The sequence below is a fragment of the Balaenoptera ricei genome, chromosome 1 (assembly GCF_028023285.1).
Source record: "Balaenoptera ricei isolate mBalRic1 chromosome 1, mBalRic1.hap2, whole genome shotgun sequence".
In the NCBI taxonomy this organism is placed as follows: domain Eukaryota; kingdom Metazoa; phylum Chordata; class Mammalia; order Artiodactyla; family Balaenopteridae; genus Balaenoptera; species Balaenoptera ricei.
Genome location: NC_082639.1, coordinates 16,825,926 through 16,831,566, shown reverse-complemented (window position 1 = coordinate 16,831,566; position 5,641 = coordinate 16,825,926). Strand labels below are relative to the sequence as shown.

The 5,641-nt window shown below is 43.7% G+C and overlaps 1 long non-coding RNA gene across 1 annotated transcript; it reads left to right on the top strand.

Annotated features, from left to right (window-relative positions):
• Positions 1 to 1,008: 1,008 nt before the first annotated feature.
• On the top strand, positions 1,009 to 3,841 carry LOC132348182 (uncharacterized). The gene is made up of 3 exons (XR_009497371.1): positions 1,009 to 1,119; positions 1,955 to 2,027; positions 3,655 to 3,841. It is a non-coding gene; the product is annotated as an uncharacterized LOC132348182 (long non-coding RNA).
• The last annotated feature ends 1,800 nt before the right edge of the window (positions 3,842 to 5,641 follow it).

The window sequence follows — 5,641 nt, the reverse complement described above, 5'->3', positions numbered from 1 at the left end:
GCATACACTGAGGCTCAAGGTCTAGTGGAAGGCGACTCTTCCACCATCTTGGACCTATTTGGTTCTAATCAGTTTATGTCGTGTCCTCGGGCGATGTCATTCTTTTAAAGGTTGTGCCCTGCCTCCTTCCCTCCTGCTTCAGTACTGCCCAGAGACCATTTCAAGATGGTGAGAGTGGTCATCTGTGTGGGTGATTGCAGGGAGCTGAGGATGAGAGAGCACTGGATTTGGTAACATGGAAGTCATGGTAACCTTGATAAAAGCAGCTGTAGAGGAGTGATAAGGTCATAGGCCAGATTGGAATTGGTTGAAGAGTGAATGGTGTTACCAGAAAACTGGGTTCACCTCTTGTTGGGTGTTGAGCCAAAAGACACAACCAAGGCAAACAGCAGGAGAAGGAAGGATTTATTACTTGCAGCAAGTAAGGAGAACACTGGGGATCTTTCCCAAAGCAGTGTCTCCCTGAACAGCAAAATTGAGGAACTTTTAAGCTAAGGGTACATGTGTAAAAGGGAAGAGCTAAATCGGAATCCATGTTCGATCTGTTTCTTTGACTGTAACCTTTGCTTTTCGTTGCTTTTGTTATTATAATCATACATAATGGCCTGCCTCAGGGAACCCTGCCCCTTTGCCTCTATGTTAAACCAGAGTGCCTTTGTACATCCTGACCCTGTCCACCTGTGGATGGCTGCAAGAAAGAAGAAATTAACACATCCCCTTCCGGAGGCTGGCCATTCCAGGGGACATTTGCAAATCTTATGGACTTTTTACTTTACTTCCTCATCTCCTCCCCTCCTCTATTCTATAAAAGAAACTGGCATCCAAACCCCGATAAGATGGTTTATCAGAGACACTAGGCTGCCATCTTGTCTGCCGGCTTTCCGAATAAAGTCGTATTTCTTGCTTCAACACCTCGTCTCCGATTCGTTGGCCTGTCGTGTGGTGAGCAGAGCGAGCTTGGACTGGGTAACTCATGCATATTCATGAAGGGGCTTGAGCAGAGGAGAATTCAGCATAGAATTAGGGCAAAGGTTGAGACAGTCCAGCTTTAGTTGACTGAAGTCCTGAGGGTCAGCAAAGATCAGCATCATCATTCCTTAGGTTTTGGGATCTCAGCATGTAAGTTACCATCCTCCACCTGGGTGGGGCATTTGTTCCGGCAGAACTCAGAGATTATGTATATCCCTTGAGGAAGAACTAGGACTCCGCTTTATTGATGAACTCTTGTTTCTTGACTGCTTTTCCTGTGTTCCTGCATTCCCTCACTTTCCTACAGATCATTAATTGCTGAGACCGGTTCAAGGGCAAGCACTGTGGCCAGGCTTAGATCACAAAATGGCTTAGCCTAAAATGGCTTCTCTTTTGTAAAGGAAGCCATGCTGATTCTCTTTCTCTGGGGACCTCCTACCCTTTCTGCTTACAATAGGAGATGAGGAGGTCGAGAGAATATAGAACTGTGCCATCTATTATGGTACCACTCACTACATGTGGCTATTGAGCACTTGAATGTGGCAAGTTTCAAATGAGATGAGCTATAAGTGTAAAACGCACACCGGATCTCCAAAACGTGGTGTGAAAAAAAAGGATGTCTCATTAATGTTTTAAAAATATTGATTTCATGTGGAAATGTAAACATTTTGGCTATACTGGGTTAAATATATTATTAAAATTAATTTCACCTGTTTTTATTTTTTAGACGTGGCTACTAGAAAATTTAAAACTATCAATACGTATGTGGCTCATATTATATTTATATTGGACAGTGTTGGGGTAGATAATTATTTCAATAAGTTTACTGTGAAGGGAGCCAAGAAATTAGAAGGAAAATAGAGAGGAATTTAACATTGCTGACCACTCCCATCTTCTTGAAACTATCCTCCCTAAGCTTCTGAGTTACTAAATTCTTCTGATTCTCCTTATAGCTAACAATTGTTCTTCTGGACCTTCTTCCTAGGGTCCTCGCCCTGTTCCCAAAACATCAGGTGAAGGAGCTAGCCATGTGGCTGTGCAGGGGAAGAAACTTCCAGGTAAAGGACACAGCAAATGTAAAGGTCCTGAGGCATGGGTCTGCTTAAGGCGGTTATGGAACTAGGAGGAAGACTGTCCTTGGGACACAGCTGGAGAGAGTGTGGTAGGAAATGAGCTCTGGCCAATAAGGTGTAGAGGGGAGGGACTTTGTCATTTACTTTGAACGAGGTGCTAAGTTTTTGGAGGTTTTTGAGCAGAGGAATGTTCTTCTGGTTTACATGCCAAGAAGACTATAAAGAGGTGTTGGGGGAGGGGAAAATTTCCCCCTCTACCCCTCTTGAGTTCTTGTGGCTGGACTAGTAATAAAATTGACACAAGACAGATTAAAAGGAGAAAAAGACACAAATTTTAATTCATGTGCATGGAGGCCCCATAGAAATGGGACCTAAGAAGTGGCCAAAGCAGGCAGCTTTTATAGTTTTTAGACAAAGAAATAATAAATTTGTGAGAAATTGACAGGACAAAGAAACTAAGGTTTTGGGTGCCCAATTAATGAAGAATCTAAACAGAGTTTGGTCTTGGGGCAGTAAATTAAAGAAGTGACAAGGTTTGTTATCTAGGCTTCTCAGCCTGAATTCCCTATCTTTGGCGATAAGGATGTCCTTCTACCTCCAGATGCTGGGAGTGCACCTTTCACAGGAAAGACTTATTTCCTGCTTTCAGGGAGACAGAAAGGAGGGTCAGAGTGTATCCCTCTTGCATTTCTTAAGTAACTGTAATTCAAAATAATCAATAGGCCATTGAGGCACATTTTGGGGTGGCCTACTCTGGGCCCCAACAGGCAAGGGTGAAAACAGGGAGACCAGTTAGGAAGCTTTTGCAATAATCCAGGTGAGAGGCCAGGTGGTAACAGTCCCTGTACAGTAGTTGCATTCCGTATATATTTTGAAGGCACACACAGTTGACAGGATTTGGGGAAGTTCTACATGGCGATGTAAGAGAGAGAGGTTAAAGCTACAGCTAAGATTTCAGGAAGGATGGAGCTGCCACCTGCTGAGATGGGGAAGATTACAGAAGGACATTTGGGGGTGGCTGGAAGTAGAATATGTTTTGGATCTTTAAAGTGCAAAATACCTATCACTTATCGTACATTGGAGATGCCAGGTATGCAGTAGGATATACAAGTCTGGCATTTTAGGAGCAAGGTCAGGTCAGGAGATAATAGAATTTGCGAGTCATTAACACACAGCTGGTATTTAAAGCCACAGGAGATGAGATCACCCAGGGAGTAAATGTAGTTAGAGAAGTCCAAGCACAACCCTAGGCCACTCAAGTTTACAGGTTAGAGAGATGAGAAAGAATCAGCAAAGGGCACTGAAAAAGAATGGCCAGTGGGTGATGGAAAAACCAGGAGAAGGTGGTGTCCTGCTGAAACTGAGGAGGACCCTATGGGGCTCTCTGGTACAAACCTTTGTTTCTTCCATTTCTTGTCTGTAGAAAATAGGCTTCATTCAGCCTCCATGACTTTCCCTGAGTTCCAAAGGGCAGGTTCAAACAGTTGCTAATCAGGGAAGGGAAAGAATGCAGAAACAAGGGAGGAAGAGTCAAGAAACAATAGTGCAGCCTTGTGGCAGGGTCCTGGTTCCTCCTCAAGGTATACATAACAATATCTGAGTTTTTCTGCAGGAACTAAGGCCACCAGACAGGTGGAGGATGGTAACTTCAGGCTGAGCACGAGATTCCTGGAGTACCGACATGTTATCTCACCACCAATCAATCAGAAGAAAGCCATACACCCTGCAGCCTTCACCCCAAATTTTGCCTATAAAACTTCTCCCCGCAAACCATCAGGGAGTTCAGGTTTTTTTGAGCACGAGCCAGCTGTTCTCCTTGCTTGGCCATGCAATAAACCTTTCTGTGCTCCAAACTCCAACATTTCAGTATGTTTGGCTTCACTGTGCATTGGGCCCATGAACTTGTGTTCAGTAACTCTGCAAGTTAAGAGAAGAACGTGTTCCCAAGAGGAGAGAGTGAAGAACTAGGTCAAATGCTGTGGACAGGTCAAGTAAAACAGAGTGTGAACTCGCCACTGAATTTAACAACATGGAGGACTTTGGTGACCTTTATGTGGTTGGTTTTGGGGCAAGAGCCTGATTTAGAACGGGTTTAAGGGGGATAGGAAATTAGGGAACTGGAGAAGAGTCTAGATCACTCTTTCCAGGAGTTCTGCTATAAAGAAGAGCAGAGAAAAAAAAAAAAAGAGCAGAGAAGTGGGATGGTAGCCGGTGGGGGATGTGGGAGTCAAGAGAGGGTTTGTTAAAACTGGGAGAAATTACAGCATGTATCTAATGCTGATGAGAATCACCCAGTAGAGACTGGAAAATCCATGATGCAGGAGCAATATATCCTGCAAGATTCAGACTCATGTCTCCTATCTCTACATGGATGTCCCTGATGCACTTAAAATGCAATTTATTAAAAACTGAAATCATCATCTCCCTTCTAAACCTGCTCCTTCTTCTCTACTTGTTACCTCATTTGGTAGAAACTCTATTCGCTTAACTACCCAAGTTAGAAAACTGGCATATAGCAGTGACAGCACAATGAATAATATTCACGATTTTATCACGTGCTAAGTGAGGTAATGACACAGGGAGCTGTAAGCACCTAGGAAAGGGCTATGACCTACACCTGAAGGTCAAATAACAGAAAGGTAAACAGACTTTGCTTAGACCAACTTATCAAGTTTAGCAATTCCATGTCCTAAATATCTTTCAAGTTTGCCTCCTCATTCCACACCTATTACACTGCCCCATTCTGGCCTTCATTATCTCTGGCTTGCAGTATTTCTATAGTCTTACAAGGTTTCTCTGTCTCTGTCCTTGACCTAGACTGAGGAAGTTATACAAAATGAAAATCCCCCTTATATCACTCACCAGCTTTAAACATTTCTATGAGTCCCTCAGATAAAGCAAAGTCTTGGCCAGCCTCTCAAAGTCTCACCTCCCCTTCTCGGAGTTTGTGGCCTCATACCAAGAAGTTTCTCTCTTCTGTGCTTTTGTTCCTTGTAGTTCCCTTTGTCTAGAATGGTACCTTTCTTCTAACCTGGCTAAGTTCTACTCATCTATTAAGGGTGGATTTAGGACTTATCCCTCCTGGGAAGACTTCCCCCAAGTACTCCAAACCTTCCAAGGAAGGGAAGGGGACCTTACTTTAAGTTTCTACCATTCTCCCCTCACCCCCGCCCCCTTGCATAAGTGCAAGGACCATGTCTTATTTTCATCGTTCCTTAAGTGAACGTTTGTCTAAACAATTGCACACATAAAGCATCCAGTCTGGGTAATTCCCTGGTGGTCCAGTGGTTAGGACTCCACGCTCTCACTACCGAGGGCTCAGGTTCTATCCCTGGTCAGGGGAAACTAAAATCCCACAAGTTGTGCAGTGCAGCCAAAAAAAAAAAAAAAGGCACCCAGTTCAAGGTTACCCAGCTGGCAAGCTATTGAGTATTGTGTCAGAAGTTAGTGCTTAGACCGCCATAGGGCTCTCATTAAAATGCAAAGTTCTCAAAATCCTCACTCAAGCAGTACCCTTTACAGTTCGCAAAACACTCTGATAAGGCTACTCTTTATGTCCAGAAGCAGAGATTGAAAAAAGGCAATGTTTTCAAACCCTG